Source organism: Dasypus novemcinctus, chromosome X (assembly GCF_030445035.2).
Source record: "Dasypus novemcinctus isolate mDasNov1 chromosome X, mDasNov1.1.hap2, whole genome shotgun sequence".
NCBI lineage: Eukaryota > Metazoa > Chordata > Mammalia > Cingulata > Dasypodidae > Dasypus > Dasypus novemcinctus.
In genome coordinates this window covers 85756637-85774523 of record NC_080704.1, presented here as the reverse complement: position 1 = coordinate 85774523, position 17887 = coordinate 85756637, and the positions used below count along the sequence as shown (strand labels likewise).

The 17887-nt window shown below is 42.3% G+C and overlaps 1 pseudogene; it reads right to left on the bottom strand.

Moving 5' to 3' along the window:
* Positions 1-3858: 3858 nt before the first annotated feature.
* Positions 3859-15623, bottom strand: LOC101418548 (E3 ubiquitin-protein ligase RING2 pseudogene; annotated as a pseudogene).
* Positions 15624-17887: the final 2264 nt, after the last annotated feature.

Genomic DNA, 17887 nt, shown 5'->3' with positions numbered 1-17887 from the left:
AATAATAATAAACAATAAACAAACAAAACTCACCATATCTCAATCTCTTTATGCTTCCCCTGCTCTACATAGCTGCTATTCTTTATCCTTCTCTCTATTATGTTTGTATTTATATTTTGAAAAACAGTCATATATATAATATCACCCATATTCATGTTTTACATGAAGCTTTGCTATCTTATACATTCCCATGTTAGTTTTTAGCTTTCCTTTTAGTAGTATACATTTTCCTTTCAGCCACTATCATACACATATAACAGCTCTGCTAGTTACAAATACCATGATACAATTTCACCACTTCTATTCATTTCCAAAGATTTACAAACAGCCTTTTTTCTTTTTACCAATTCTGCACAGATTAATCACATGAGAATTGTTTTTAAGTATAAAAACTTTGAGCCTTGGTCTTCATGAAGATACTATAGTTTATATAGAACATTATATCTATTCAAGACTCTGGAGGAAAAAAGTCACAATACATATATTTACCATTCTGTAGACATGAAAAACATTGAGGGCAGAGGGAGAAGGATGGCCAACTGAATTTTCACTTAAGGAAAAAGAACTACAAAAAATTCCTGTGTCAAAAGAGGATTCTAAATAAAACCACTCTATGTAAAAGCACACAACTTGGAGTTTCATTTTTTTTTTGAAAGAAGATTTAGATTACATAAATGCTACATCAAAAATATAGGGGTATTCCCATATACACCACCCACACTTTTCCCCATTAACATCTTTCATTAGTGTGGTACATCTGTTATAATTGATGAAGACATATTGAAGCTCTGCTACTAACCATGGTCTATAGTTCACATTATAGTTTACACCTTGCATAGCACAATTTTATAGATTTTGACAAAGTGTATAATTGTGTGTATCCATCATTGCAATGTCATGCAGGACAATTTCAATGTTCCCAAAATACCCCACGCTATACCTAGTCTTCCCCCTTCCTCGCCCCTCAGAATCTCTGGTGGCCCCTACCTTCACCTCAATGTCACAGGTTCCTCCACTGCTAGAACAATAAGTCTACTTTAGTCCATAGTTGCATTGCCCAATTTTGGGATGGTGATATCTACCCTTTTTCTGATGGAGAGGGGGCACAGATCCCATGAGACAGATGGATGGAACTCTTGCTTGCAGGCTAATGTGTCAACTTAGCCAGGTAATTGTGCCCAGTTGTTTGGTTAAGCAAGTACTGAGCTAATTTTAATTCAAGGATATTTATGGACATTAACCACCAGTGAGTTTGCTGCATAGATAGTTGATTATATCTACATCTATCAGGGAGATTGCTGTTGGCAATGAGTAATGCTTTATCCTATCAGTTGAATGCCTTAAGAGGGGAAGCATTTCAGCATTCAGAGAGAATTTCCCTGCTCATCTTCAGACAGCCAAAGTCCCCCAGAAACTCATCTAGGACCTTCATTGGACTTTCATCAGTCTCCCTGGTTTGCAGCCTGCCTGCAGAACCTAGACCTAGTCATGTGAGAGACTTACAAAATCTCATACTATTGACAGATATCTCCTGTTGATTCTGTTTCCCTGGAGAGCCCTGGCTAATACAGACACTGTTTTTTGGAATGGGCATTGTCCATCATTATCCTTTTGTTAGTTGTCCTGGGTGAGACAATGAACTGAAGAGTAGATGTTGCAACTATGCTGAGATTCAGGGCTCAATCAGCATATGAACAGACTGAAGATTTAAGCCTCTGGGACGTATATTTAACTAGTATATTGCTAGCTATAGATTCAAATAAAGTGATCAGAACAGTCATGTGTAGGGAAATTATAAACACATCTAATTCTGTTACATTGGGGATCATATATTCTAAAGCAAGATCCACTGACACGGTGCCAAATTCATGAGCTTCTCTGCCCTACTTAGAGAATCTCAATGTCTCTAGAGACCTCATGAGCCCCCTTGTTTGAGGCACTGTTTACTGTGGCAGTCAATGAGATCCTCCTGAGATGAGCATGAGCACAACCTCTGGAATACCTTCCTGACTCACTTTCAAATCTCTTAGCCATAAAAATGCATTTGTATTTAATATTTCCCCCTTTTAGTCAAGGTCTTTTTTCCAAATGTATCACTAGTTGGCACTTGGTAGTAGTTCCTTGGTGCCAGGAAGGCTCATCTCTGGGAGTCATGTACCATGCTGGGGGGAAGGTAGTGAATTTATGTTAGGTTTGGCTCAGAGAGAGGCCATATTGAAGCAACAAGGAGGCTTTCAGGGATTAACTCAAGTAATATGTTATACTAGGCTAAGTTTCATTTCCACAAGAACAAGGTTCATACATTCAACCATCAATATAATGAGTCTGATATAATGGTTTGTCTTCCTTTGCTAGGTACTGTCCCTGTACTTGGGGGATTCTTGCCACACTATTGGAGAGAATGTAGCAGGAATTCCCAGGATGGCATTCAATATTCTTTCAATTATTGTGTAAGTCTCCAGCAACCAAGCAAGAGCCCATGACTACTTGAACATATTCATATGCCATAGAAGCATGCCCCACATGCACCCCTACCACACATCTCCCCATCACTGACACCCCACACCAGTGATCCTCCCCTGGCACAGTTGTGACCCTTCTGTGATCCAAAACCTCTTCCAAAACAAAGACAAAAAATATACAAATAAAAATAAACATAATACAAAAATAAAATTATAATTATACTAAAAATAACAAAATAAAAAGTAAACAATATTTTTTAATTGTGTCTTCCATCACCATAAGATCCGTTATCTTTTATGTACAGTGTCATCTTCTGTCTGTTCCCCCAGTGTATTATTTTTATTTTTTTTGCTTTCTCTTCAAAGAAATTTTAGATTACAGAAAAGTCACATAGAAAATATTAGGAGATTCCCATATATCCATCCCCCTCCCTCTCTCCCATACTCCCCTATTAATAACATCTTACATGATTATGGCACATTTGTTTCAGTTGATATGCAAATATTGAAGCTTTGCTACTAACCATGGTCAATGGTTTATATCATGGTTTATAATTGCACCATACAATTTTATAGGTTTTTATAAAATTTAAAATGGCCTGTATCCATCATTGCAAGATCACATAGAGCAATTCCAATGTCCTAAATGTGCCCTATGTTCCATCTATTCTATTCTCCTCTCCCCCTCCTCAGGAAACCACCAATTTTCAATTTTTGAAGAATAAGCTTCATAGTTACATGCAATATTAAGGGCTTGACATATTGAACTGTTTTCTTTTACTAGGCACTGCCTATGTTCTCAAGAGTCTCCTGTCCCTCTAACTGAGAACATAGCAGGATTTCCCAGGCTGGCAGTTTAATATTATCTTGTTTGTTGAATGGGTCTCCACCCACTGAGATAATACACTATGAAAAGGTGAACACTTTCATATTCCATAGAACCATGCCCCAGGTGTACCCTATCCCACATATCCCCTCACTCCTGACATCCTGCATCAGCAACCCTTCCCTGTCATATTTGACAAAAGAACATTCCCACCATTGTGGTTTTAACCATAGACCTCCAAACCCCCAGACTTCATCTGTTCCTTCCTACAGCCTTTCCCCCAGTTCCATGGAACGTCCGACCCAACCCCCCACCCTACTCCCACTCACATTCCAGTACCATAGAACCCAATTACATCACTGTACCACTATCACCCCATCCCCTTCCCAACCATCCCCTTCTAAGAGTTTTTTAAAGGAAAGTAAAAGTAGTGAATAATTGCAGTCTCTTCAAAAAAGAAATCTTAAATTAAGAGGAAAAGATTCTAGTAGCATAAATAAGTCTGGCTCAGAAAGAAAACTGAACAACATATCCAAAATTCTGTCCATAAAAGCAATGACGAGTACATTTTTAATAATAATGAAATAAGCTATAAAGTTTATTCTCAGAAATTTTGTTAGGTAAAGCTTTTTTGTGCTCCTTTGTGTGTACATAATAAAGTCCCATGATTTTGTTCATTTTCCAGAATTTCTCACTGACCACTTCAAAAGAAAAAGGGCCATTTAATACAGTAAACTGGTTATTGGCTGTTGCTTTATAAATAGTATACTGTTTCTCACTGGCTGTATCAAGATTCATCAGGTTTGATTTTCCTGTGCTCCAAAATTCTTCTAAAGCTAAACTCATAGTCAAATATTTGGATAAGTGATCAACAGTAGTGTTGCCTGAAGTCTTTATGTATCTTGTATGTGCACTGTCATCTTTTTCCATAAGTGTAGGATGAGGCCTGAACGCCAATTCAATTTCACTAGCACCATTCATTACCAGATCTGTTGATATTATTGCATTGTTATTATCAAGCTGAAGCCCAGAATCATCAGATGCTTTGGTCCATTTGTTACTTCATTCTGCTTCCTGATTTCTATGTGTGGATGCATTACTATGGTGAGGACTGTCACCATTATCTTCTCCTCCACTACCATTTTCAATCTGTTGTTTCTTGCCTTGCTGTTGTCTGCCCATGGCCTGTATCTTGAGTTCCTTCCTCAAAGCTGTGACTGAGAGCTTGCTTATTATTGTGCTTATTGATCCTGGGTAATACTCTCTCTTGATGAGCTTCATATTCATCATGACTTGGATAAATTTTGCTGATGAGTGCACTGAAGTGTGAGTCTGGCCATAGTGATCATATGGAAACTAGTTTTTTCCAATAGGTAAGACATTTTTTGCTGCTACTTCTGAGGGCTGTGATAATGCAGTCTTTGCAAAAATAACATAAACATTCCTTTGTAGTCATGGTGTTCTTCAATATAGCCAAAAAATTTGGCACATTAATTCACCATGTAGACTTTGAGGTGAAACCACAATTTCCAGGTCATCTGTTACTGCCTCCTGAGGTATTTGCTGTAATTCAAATAAATGTTATTTGAATAAGCCATGTTTGGCTTAATGGTTGTCATATGTCTGCACATTCTGAGACATTGCAGCTCCTGTCCTGGTCAAGAGCTTTGCTGGCTACAGCCAGAGTAAGTACAATTTGCCCTGGTATCTTGTTGTCCTTTTCTTTCAGTCAGGATTCCCTTTAACACTGCTTGTAATACAGGTCTAGTTTTGACAAATTCACTCAGGTTTGTTTATCTGAGAATGTCTTAATCTTACCCTCATTTTTTTTCAGGAGGTATGAGGAATCAAACCTGGCACCTCATACATAGGAAGCAGGCCCTCAACCACTTGAACTACATATGCTCCCTCTCCCTCATTTTTGAAAGATAGTCTTGTTGGATACAAAATTTTTGTTTGGCAATTGATTTCACTCAGCAATTTGTATATTTTGTCCCATTGCCTTCTTGCTTTCATGGTTTCTGATGAGAAATCATCACTTAATTTTATTGTAAATCCCTTTGAACATAACATACTGTTTTTCTCTTGCAGCTTTCTTAACTCTCTTCTTGTCCTTAGAATTTGATTATTTGATTACTATTTGGGTTTGATTCTCTTCAAGTTTATCCTGTTAGGGATTCATTGGGCTTCTTAAATGTACACATTCATGTTTTTCATTAAACTTGGATAGTTTTCTGCCATTATTTCTTTGAATTTTCCTTATGCCGCCTTCTCTTCTCCTTCTGGAACTCCCAAAATGCATATATTAGTACATTGGATGATATCCCCAGATCTCTTAGGCTCTTTTCTCTTTATCTTATTTTTCCTTTCTGCTCCTGAGCCTGAATCATTATAAACTGTTTTGTCTGCAAGTTCACTGATTCTTTCTTCTGCCATTTCTAATATGCTGTTGAAATCCACTAGGGTATTTTCACATCAGTTGTGGTTTTCAACCCCAATATTTATGTTTAGTTTCTTTTGAATGTTTAGCTTTTTATTGAGTTTCTTATTGTTCATTCATGCTTTCCTGATATCTCTTAGTTCTTTCTCTGTTTTCCTTTATCTCTTTGAGGCATATCTGCAGTTTGGTCCCTCCAACCTTGTCTGTTTGTCACCAATAGTTATGTCATTTCTTACCATCAACATGAGGAATTCATGGCTCCTCCAGGTTGAAATTTTTATCACTCCCCTTTCTGTGATTGATAACTATACCTCTTATAGGTGTCTTTTCATTGGCATGCTTGCGTAACAGTCAGTTATATGTACATAGATTTTGAGACCCTCAAGGATAGCAATTGCATCATGTTTTCAACTGGACATCCTACAGATATATGCTAATATTGCAATACATAGACTGGGGAATCATGGCATGTCTAGTGAGATATCTCAGAAATTATGACAATCATAACTTAATTTCCCTGTGAGAAAACTGGAGATCAGAGATATTAAGGGATTTTTTTTCAAGGACACACAGCTGTTTAAATGTTGAAAGGGAATCAAGAACCCAGGAAGTCAGACTTCCAGTTCAGCAGTCTCTCTATTCTCTATATGGATTCTTAATTATATCAGAGATTGGCAATTTGAGTGGTATGGGTACAAAGGCAGTGAGAAAGGAGAAAACCTTTTTACTTCTCTGTATCTCCCATACCTTGGCCTCAAGTGCAAATATGGGGAGAATGTAAGACGTCAAACCCCTTCCACCAACCCATGCAGTCAGCTTAAGGTATTTTCTTTGATCATTACAGCAGTCCTTATGGATTGATTTCCAGGCCTCCAATTTCTCCTCACACATCAAATCTTAACCCTGTTTTCTTAAATAGCTTTCCATTCATGAACTTAAATCCCTCAGCACTGTACCACAAACATGATTTTTTTAAAAAACTTTAGGTTATTTCTTATGTTTAAATTATCATTATTATTTCATCTTCCTATTAATTGTATTTGGCAATATTCTTGGCTTAATTTTTGAAGAAGTTTTGGACCATGGGAGGGTCATAACTGTGGCAATGGACGATCATTGGTGTTGTGTGTCAGAGATGGGGGATACATGGGAGAAAGTTCACATTGGCATATGTATAAGGTATATAAATCTGTTCAAATGTTCACGGGACATTGTTACAGTGGGCAGTGATTCACACGATAAATGAAAAAAAATATTGAATTTCCATCCTGGGGTGCTCTGCCACATTCTGTATTGGAACAGCAACAATCCCCCAAGTTTAGGGCAATGACTAGTGAAGAAGGAGGGTCATTTGATGAGCCCTTGACATTGACAATTATGATTATGAGCCTTTGCTCTTGGAATTTCAACTTAGCCTAGTCCTGTGGGGTTCCTAAGAGTTACCTCCTGAGAGCCTCCATGTTGCCCAAATGTGGCCTGTCTTTACACTAAACTCAGCATATAATGCATTACCTTGACCCAAGCATGGGGCAAGACTCCCAGGGATGAGGCTTTCCGGCACTAAGGGATTATTACCAAACAACAATGAGCAATGTAACTGGAAAAAAGCCTTGAACAAAAGGGGGAAAATGTAAAGACAAATGAGTTTATTGGCTAAGAGACTTCAAAGTGCATTGGGAGGTTATCCCAGAGGTAACACTTATTCACATCTCAGAAGGATCTCAGACTCCTAAAGAAGATACCATCCCAAATAATGAGGCTCTGGAGGGCTATGGAGATACCAAGGTTCTATAGTCATGGCAGATATCTCTGGAGTTTGGTGCCTCACCAGTGGGCCCTACTTTGTAGTTTTTAAAAATATATAGTTTCTATTTTTTTGTCTTTTTTAAAAAAGATAAATAGATCACATAAAATGTTACATTAAAAAACATAAGAGGTACCCATATACCACACTTCCCAACCCCCAACAGCCCCCAAATCAACATCTCCTTTCATCATTAAGGCACACTCATTGCATTTAGTGAATACACCATGGAGGACTGCCACACAACAAGGGCCATAGTTTACATTGTAGTTCACACTCTCCCCCAGTCTATCCATTGGGCTATGGCAGGATATACAATGTTTCTTCATATGTCCCTGCAATATCATTCAGGACATCTCCAAATCCCAAAAATGCCCCATATCACACCTCTTCCTCCCTTGCCCTGCCCTCAGCAACTCCTGTGGCCACTGTCTCCAAAGCAATGATACAATTTCTTCCATTTCTAGGGTCATAACAGTTCATAGCAGAATACCAGAAAGTCCACTCCAATCCATATTATATTCCTCCATCCTGTAGACCCTGGAATGGAGATGTCCACACCACCTCTAAATCAAGAGTAGGGTTAGATCCCACATGGCTGATGGATGTGATTCTCCTGCTTGAAATTGCAGACATTCTCAGTTCCCTGGTGTGGTGGTTGACCATTCTCACCTCCCCACCAGCTGACCTGGGTAAGTCCAAAAAATCGGAGAGTAGGTGTTGCAACTCTGCTGAGGCTCAGGGCCCAGCTGGCCTGTGGATACTCCAGAAATTCAAGTCCCCTGAGCATACATAAACCCTAGCACCAATCAGTTTCAGCAAAAGTGACAGAAGAGGTATGCATAGAAAGGTCACATCTGAATCCAACTCCATCACACTCAGGAACACAAATTCCAAAGTAGGGCCCACTGACAAGGCAATGAACTCCAGAGCCACCTATCATGACCATAGAAACTGTGGTCTTTGTAGCTCTCAGGAGCACCAGAACCTGGGATTGTATCTACTTTGGCTGTCTCTGGGATCCTGCTGAGACGTGTATAAGTGCAATCCCTCTGACGACCTCCCAACTCATTTTGAAGTCTCTTAGCCACATAAACTCATTTGTCTCTACCATTTACCCTTTAATTAAATGTCTTTTTTTAGTTACATCACCAGCTGGTGATGGCAGTAATCCCTTGATGCCAGGGAGACTCATGCCTAGGAGTCATAGCCTATGGGGGGAAGGTAAGGCATTTACATGATGAGTTTAGCTTAGAGAGTGGCCACATTTCAACAACATGGAGGCTCTCATGTGGTAACTCTTAGGCACCCTGCAGCTCTAGGCCTGGTTGAATTTTCAAGCACACAGACTCATAAGCATAGTCACCAGTATCAAGGACCTATCATTGGACCACCCTCCTCCATTGGTCTTAGACCTTGCACTTGGGGAATTGTTACTGTTAAATTGGGAAATGTGACAGAGCACCTCAGGATGGGAACTCAGCACCCTCTCAGTTTTCTAACTCTATCCATTATGACAGAACTCAACGAACATCCAAACATATCTATATACACTATATGCATGCCCTGGATAACTCCCTCCCACCCATGCATCTCCCATCAAAGACACCCCACACCAGTGCACCTCCCCTGCCATAGTATAACCCATCTGTGATCCAAAACCTCTTAAATGAAGCCTAATATATTGCCAAAATCAATTATTAGGAAAATGAAATAGTATTGACAGTTTTAAAGATTAGAAATAGAATACATAATAATTTAGAAAAACTAAAATAAAGTAAAAAATAAATTGGGGCATTAAAAATGAAAATGTCATAAAACTTTCTTTTGGACATTTCACCTTTCATCACAGTAATAGGTGTTGCCCTGTATGTACAGTGGCAAAGAATTCCTGCCTCAGTGTCGACATCCTTTTTTTTTTAATTTTTAAATTTGACTTCTGAAAAGTTTTATATCACAGTAAAGTCAGATATACAAATTAGGTGACTCCCATATACCCAACAACAAACCCTTTTCCCACTTTCCCAGCTATGATCATTTTGCATGTGTATGTTGCATTTGTTACAGCTGATGTACAGATACTGAAACATAACTACTAACCATGGTCCCGTTATGACTTATATTATTGTTTATATTTTAGAATGTACACTTTTCTAAATTTTTGGTTACATTATGGTTTACATTATAGACCATAAGCATTTATAAATTTTTGGTGAAATTTAACATGACTTATATCCACCGTAGCACAATCTTGTGGAACACTTCCATTGCCTCCCAGTTATTCTCTCTTCAGTCTATTCTATTCCTCTCTTTCCCTCCCCTCAGGGCCCACAGTGACAACCAAGCTTCACTGCTTGAAGGAACAGATTCATAGATACGTACAACAATACTGAGGGCTTGATATTCTAGTCTGTCCTCTCCAATTGATAGCCACCCATGCTCTCAAAAGACACACTTTCCTCTGTTCGAGAACATCAGTACACCACAGGATGGGGGTACAACAATTTCCTGCTCGTTGTGTGTGTTTCCATCCACTGATATAACACAATATGACAAGATTAGAACTCATACAGTCCTTAGGAACCTTCCCCAGGTGCACCCTGTGGCAGAAGGCCCCCATAAAACACATTAAACAAGTAAAATTTCCTTATTACATTTTCTAAAAGTTTTCTCAACATTATAGTTTCAAACATGTACCTGAAAAACTCTCATGTTCACCTGCTCCCTTAATTCCCTCCCCCCAATTCCATGGACCATCTGGCCCATCTTCCCAACCATAGGCCCCTCAAGCCTGCAAAGCCCCACCCAATAGTATCCCAATGCCCCCATTTTCTCCATTCACTGCACAACACCTTACTTCCACTTTAGCATAGATTTTGCCTGTGTACTCTTCAGTTCACAATCTTCCTCTCCCCCTCTATTTCCTGTAAGCCTATCATCTGAGACAGCTTGATCTGCTTAATTCATAGCAGAGGGGTTATGTAATACTTGTCATTCAATGCCTGTCTTGCTTCACTCGACATACAGTCATCAAGATTCATCCATGTTATCCCATGTGTTAGTATTGTATTCCTTCTTACAGTTGATCGTTCTATCCTCCATCATTTATTTTTTTCCAAATTCTACTCAATTTATTCACTTTAAACAAATATTACATTCAAAAAATATGAAGTTCCCATTCACCCCCACCGCCTCCACCCCACCACTCCCCCCACATTAACACTCTCCCCCATCATCATGATACATCCATTGCATCTGGTGAGTACATCTCTGGGCATTGCTGCACCCCATGGCCCGTGGTCCACACCATAGCCCACACTCTCCCACATTTGATCCAGTGGGCCATGGGAGAACATACAATGTCCAGCAATTGTCCCTGCAGCCCCATCCAGGACAACTCCAAGTCCCGAAAATACCTCCACATCTCATCTCTTCATCCCATTCCCCGAACCCAGCAGCTACCATGGCCAATTTTTCCACACCAATGCCACATATTCTCGATTATTAACCACAATAGTTCATGAATAGAATATCATTAAGTCCACTCTAATCCGTACTGTATTCCTCCTTCCTGTGGACCTTGGCTTGGTTGTGTCCATTCCACATCTATGTCAAGAGTGGGCTTAGATTCCACATGGATACTGGAAGCAATCCTCCTGCTTTCAGTTGTAGGCACTCTAAGCTCCATGGTGTGGTGGTTGACATTCTTCAACTCCATGTTAGCTGAGTGGGGTAAGTCCAATAAATCAGAGTGTAGGAGCTGAAGTCTGTTGAGACTCAGGGCCTGGCTATCATATTGTCAGTCCAGAGATTCAAATCCCCTAGATATATCTTAAACCCCAGCACCAACTACAATTCCAGCAAAGTAGCATGAAAGGCTTGTGAAAAGAGATCCCATCTGTGTCCAGCTCCATCACGCAGAAACACCAGCTCCAAAGAAGGGCCAACTGGCATGGCACTGAACCCCATCTGCCATGACCATAGAACCTGTGGGTCACTTTAGCCCTCAAAAGGACCAATACCTGGGGTTGTATCTACTTTATCTGTCTCTGAGACTCTGCTCAAGTGTGCATAAGGGCAATCCTTCTGACAACCTCCAGACTCTTTTTTAGAGACTCATAGCCATATGAACTCATTTGTCCTTTCTATTTCCCCCTTATTTTAGGACAGACAGCATTTTTAACTCCTGTTATTATATGTAGACAGGGATATTCTGCTGGTCCGCATTGAACCTGTAATTCAAGGTCATTTTCTAGTTACGTCATCAGCTGGTACTTCATAGTGATCCCTCGGTGCCAGGGAGGCTCATCCCCGGGTATCATGTCCCACATTGGGGGGAAGGCATTGCATTTACATGCTGAGTTTGGCTTCGAGACTGGCCACATTTGAGTAACACGGAGGCTGTCAGGAGGGAACTCTTAGGCACAGTTCTGCTCTAGGCCTTGTTCTTATTTCAGGTGTACAGGCTCACAAGCATAGTCATTAGTATCAGGGGCTCACTGGTGGACCCTCATTCCTTCCTGGTCCTTACCGTTGCACCTGGGGGACTTCCCCTGCTCCCCTAGGGACCACGACAGAGCCCCCCCCCCCCAGTCAGGAACCCAGTACCCCACAAGCTGTTGTTTTTAATTGTTTCCACTATGAGTATATCCAAACATTTCCATGCACCCTGAACACATGCCCTGTATAACTCCCTGTCAACCATATATCCTGTCAATAACATCCCATACTAGTATTCCTCTGCTGCTATTGTTGAACCACTCTGTGATCCAAAACTTCCTGAAAAGTGGAGCCCAATATGTCAGGTTTCCTTACTAGTAAAATGGAATGTAGTGATGAGTTTAAAGGTTAGATATAGAATACATATTTATTTGGAAAAATTCTACATCCTATCTTTTTCTTTTCTTTTTTCCTAATTATTGAGCTTCTCTTCATAAGAGCCTTAGATCACAGTAATTCATCTATACAATATACAGTACTCCCACATATCCATTATAAAACCTTTTCCCTTCCACAGTGATAATCTTTTAACTTATTCATATCATATTTATTGAAACTGATGTACAGATATTGAGACAATAGCTTTCAAACAAGGTGACATTTGTGTTTACATTGTGGTTTATACTTTAGGCTATACAGTTTTCTAAATTTTTTAGTTATCCTATGTTTTACATTATGGTTTACATTATTAGTCTGTCGGCCCCTATATGTTTTTGGTGTAATATTACATGTTTTATATCCATCCTTGTGTACTCTTGTGAAACATTTCTTTTACCCTCACATTTACTTTTGTTCCATCTATTCAATATCTATTTCTCCCTCCCCTTGGGGCCCACAGTGACAGTCAGTCTTTATTTCTTGAGGAGCATGTTCAGAGATACTTGCAACAGTGTTGAGGGCTTGACTTGCTCAACTGCCCTAATGCCCTGGGAGCCACCCTTTCTCTTGAGAGATACAGTTCTCTCTATTTGATGGCATTAGTTCTCCCCAGGATGTGGGTCTACCTTCACTCTCATTATATGGGTCTCTACCCAATGGTATAACCCACTCTGGGAAATGAGCATAAAGATATTCCCTAGGAGTCTGTCCTGCATTAGCTTATCCCCTTTGAGTATCTTAAACAGATAACTTTCCTAATTATATTTTGAAAAGGTTTTCTCAGCATTTTATTTTCAACCAACACCTGACAATCTCCTATGTTCGTATGTTGTCCCTCCCGCGCCCCAATTTCTTGGGCAATATTACCCATCCTCCCATCCCTAGCCCCCCTCAAACCTGCAAAGCCCCACCCAAAGGTAACACTATGCCCCCATTTTATCTCTTCATTGTGCACATACTTACCGCCAGCTTATCATAGATTTCACCCATGTAGATGTCAGCTTACATCCTTCCTCTACCCTCCGATTTCCGTTAAGCCTATTTTTCAGTCTCTAGCTCTCTGAGGCAGCTTGCTTATTTCATATCATTGAGGTCATGTAGTATTTGTCCTTCAATGCCTGGGTTGCTTCGCTCAACATAAGGTTCTCAAGATTCATCCATGTTATCAGGTGTGTTTGTAGTGTATTTGTTCTTAAAGCCGAGTAGTATTCCATTGTATGTATATACCACATTTTATTGATCCACTCATCTGTTGATGGGCATTTGGGTCGATTCCAACTTTTGGCGATAGTGAACAATGCTGCTATGAACATTGGTGTACACATATCGGTTAGTGTCCTTGTTTTCAGTTCTGCTAGGTATATACCCAGCAGTGGTATTGCTGGGTCATATGGCAAATCTATGGTTAGTTTTTTGAGAAACCGCCAAAATGACTTCCAGAATGGTTGGATCCTTCTGTATTCCCATCTGCAGTGGATGAGTACTCCCATTTCTTCACATCCTCTCGAGCATTTGTATTCTTCTTTTTTGTTCATAGCTGCCAATCTTAAGAGAGTAAGATGGTATCTCATTGTAGTTTTGATTTGCATTCCCTGATAGCTAAAGATTTGGAGCATTTTTTTTCTGTGCTTTTTAGCCATTTGTATTTCTTCTTTGGAGAAGTGTCTGTTTAAAACTTTTTCCCATTTTTTAAATGGGTTGTTTATCTTTTTATTTTCAAGATATAGGAGTTCTTTATATATGCAAGTTATAAGTCTCTTATCAGATATATGGTTGCCAAATATTTTCTCCCATTGTGTAGGCTCCCTTTTTACTTTCTTGACAAACTCCATTGAGGTGCAGAAGGCTTTAATTTTGAGGAAGTCTCATTTATCTCTTTGTTCTTTTGCTGCTCGTGCTTTTGGTGTGATGTTCATGAAGCCATTTCCTATTACAAATTCTTGTAGATTTTTCCTTACACTGCTTTCCAAGGTCTTTATGGTCTTGACTCTTATATTTAGGTCTTTGATCCATCTTGAGTTGATCTTTGTTGTTGCTGCCTCCCTTCACCCCTCCTCCTAGCCTTTGTTATCTCTCTTTTCTAGCCGTTGCTATCCTTCACCGCCTACCTCATAGCTGCCTGCACAGCTCTGCCTATCTACTACCGCCCCGTAGTTAATCCGCCCCCGTTCCTACCCCTCCCTTGACCCGACCTTATATAATCAAGTGTATTTCCGCAATAAAGTGGACTAGCTCACTCTCACAGGCTGTCTCCGTGGTTTTTACCGCGCGTCCCCCACACCTGGAGAACCTAGGCCTACGCGCTGGCCTAGGGGCTCACCGCCGAGCCGTGGAAGCCCGCCCGGTCCTCGTGGGTTGCTAACTTAAAATAGCAAGCCCACAGCAGGGGGCTCATCCAGGATCCTTTCCTTCCACCGCCCTCCGGCCCCTCTCTGCTGCTGCTGCTGCTGTCTACAGGCGATCATATCAGATCTCCAGGTAGGGACCCCATCGCCGTCTTTTCTTCTCCCACTATGGGCACCTCTCTCTCCTCACACCATACCCCTCAGGTTCGGCTTTTAGCCGCCCTGCTTGATACCAATGGAGTCCGCGTTTCCGTGAAACAGCTCCAAAAATACTGGGACCTGCTACTCCCTTTTAATCCGTGGCTCGCCACCTGCCAGCTCTGGAGCCCAGACACATACTCTCGACTCATAGATCGAGTCACCTCCGCCATAGAGCATGAAAAGCGGTCTTTTCCGCCCGGCCTGCTGCCTGCTCTAGTAGCCATATGCGCCTGTCTCCTTGGTGCGCCGTCAGAAGCCATCTGAGACAAATCGGTTAAGCAACCCAATGACTATGAGCCCGATGATCCTGGCGACACAAATTCTCTGTCTGACCAGCTCGCCGCCGCTCTCGAGCGTGAACCTCCCCGCCCGCGCTCCCCACAACCCGCAGAAGCCGCTTCAGTAGCTCCTCAAAATAGCGGACTTTCTCCCTCTTCTTCCACCTCTGCCCAAAATGGCGCACTTCCGGCTTCTTCTTCACCTATATCCGAGCCCGCCGGCGGGAACAAAGGCGCTTCCTCTCACCTTTACCCGCCCCTCCCTGTCCCGTCATCTTCCGGCCCTGCCCCAGAAATAATGCAGCCGCCATCTTGGCTGGCGCCCGGAAATGATGCGACTTCGCCGCCATCTTGGCCGGCGCCCGGAAATGACGTGACTTCGCCGCCATCTTGGCCGGCGCCCGGAAGTGATGTAGCCGCTCCGCCATCTTGTCCAGCACCCAAAAATATCCCGCCGCCAGTTTGTTGCCACCTTGACGCTGCTAAGCCATCATTCTCTCATCTGTTTCCCGCTACCGTTCGTCCCTCGCCACCACCGTATGGCAGCAGCCCCCCACCTGCTTCTAGCGAAGCACATTCTCCCGCCCCCCAGCTATACCCGCTCAACCCGCTGCCCACGCAGCAACGCCCTCAAACTTGGCTTCCCTTCACAGCAGAAGAAGTTAAAACTCTTCGTAAAGCCGTTAAAGAAGACGGCATTGATAGCCCATATGTTCAACAACTAATAGAAGAGTTGGGGGTTCAGCTTGTTCTTCCCTATGATTGGATTTCTCTAGCTCATTCCATCCTTCAGCCAGGCCAGTTCCTTGAATGGCGCGCTCACTATCAAGTAGCTGTTGATCAACAAGTAGTGGAAAATGTTCGAGCGGGTGTCCAAGATCCAGCTGATGCCTACACAGGGGTTAACAACTATGCTGACCCTCGTTCCTATGTGAACATAGACCCAGGGTTTTGGCTCCGAGTGAAAGTTCTCGTTCAGCGGTCATTCTCTTTAATTTCCACCAAACAATCCACCAAGTTCACTCAAATGCTTCAAGACTCGCAAGAAACCTTTCCGGCATTTGTCGCCCGCGTTATCGAAGCATGCCAACGTAAAATTACTAACGAAGATGCTCAGTTTGCGTTAGCAAAAGAACTCATTCTCGATGGGTGCCTCGCACCCTTCCGAGCTGTCATCCTTCCTATCCGCGACAAGCCGATGCACGAATGGGTCCTAGCTTGTCGAGACATTGACCCACAGACTAAAGCACTTACTGCTGCCTTCGCTTCCGCCATGGCTGTCTCATCTGCCTCCACTTCTGCCTGCTTTCGATGCGGTCAGCCCGGTCATTTTGTTCGCGAGTGCCCTCAGCCAGCAGCTCCCCACCCTGCCGTAGCACTGCACAGACCAAGAGGCCCCCCCACGCCATGCCCGCACTGTGGTAAAGGGTATCACTGGGCCCGCGACTGCCGCTCAGCGCAACGTTTTTCTCAGCCTTTAAACTTCCAGCGGGGCAGGCCTCAGCCCCTCCCCCAAGAGGCCCTCCACAAAGCTCCAAAACCCTAATGTGGACCATGCCTATCAAACGTCACCAAAAACCTTCACTAGAACTTAAAATAGAGGGACAATGGCTTGATGGACTCTTAGACTCGGGTGCCGAAATCTCTTGTATTCCCTTCGAAATCGCCGCTTTAATCACTGGCCCCTCGAAACTGGCCCTCAAGTCATCGGCGCCACAGGAGCTGCTACTTCTTGGAAAACATCTCAGCCTCTGCATTGGAGCGACCGAGAGGGTAACGAAGGTCAAATTCATCCACTCTTCCTCTCTTCAGTCCAAACCATCCTGTGGGGAAGAGATGTACTCAGCCAGCTAAAAGCTCGAATCACCACAGAAGCCTTCTTAGCTGCGCCGCCCCCCCCCCCCCTTATAGGGGCCACTGCTCCTGTTTCAAAACCTGACCCTATCCTTCTGGAATGGGACACAGAGGAGCCCATCTGGGTCGAGCAGTGGCCCTTGCCAACTCACAAACTACAAGCTCTCTCTGCCCTCGTTGAAGAGCAACTACAGGCAGGGCATATTGAGCCGTCTACCAGTCCCTATAACTCACCAGTTTTTGTCATCAAAAAAAGAACACAAGTAAGTTTCGCCTCCTCCATGACCTTCGAGAAATTAACAAGCATATTAAGCCAATGGGGTCACCTCAGCCTGGTTGCCTGCATCCCACTGCAGTCCCCCAGCATTTTTATGCAGCCACTATTGACATCAAAGATTGCTTTTTCTCCATTCCTCTTCACCCGCGAGACTGTCCACGGTTTGCGTTTACAGTCCCGCGTACCAACAATCAAGGAGCAGCACTCCGATTCCAATGGCGAGTACTACCACAAGGCATGCGGAACAGTCCAACTATATGTCAGCTCTATGTCAATCATGCCATTGAGCCGCTACGCTCTAAGTTCCATCCAGAGCACACATACATCATCCACTATATGGATGACCTTCTTTTAGCAGCAAGTTCTAACACACTTCTCAATGATTTACTTTCTGCAGTTATGACGAACCTCTCAAGTCTTGGATTAATAGTGCAACCTGACAAGGTCAACCCCCAGCCACCTTTCCAGTTCTTAGGCTTTCATTTTCATCAATATATTCGGCCCACCAGCCCGCAAATCCAT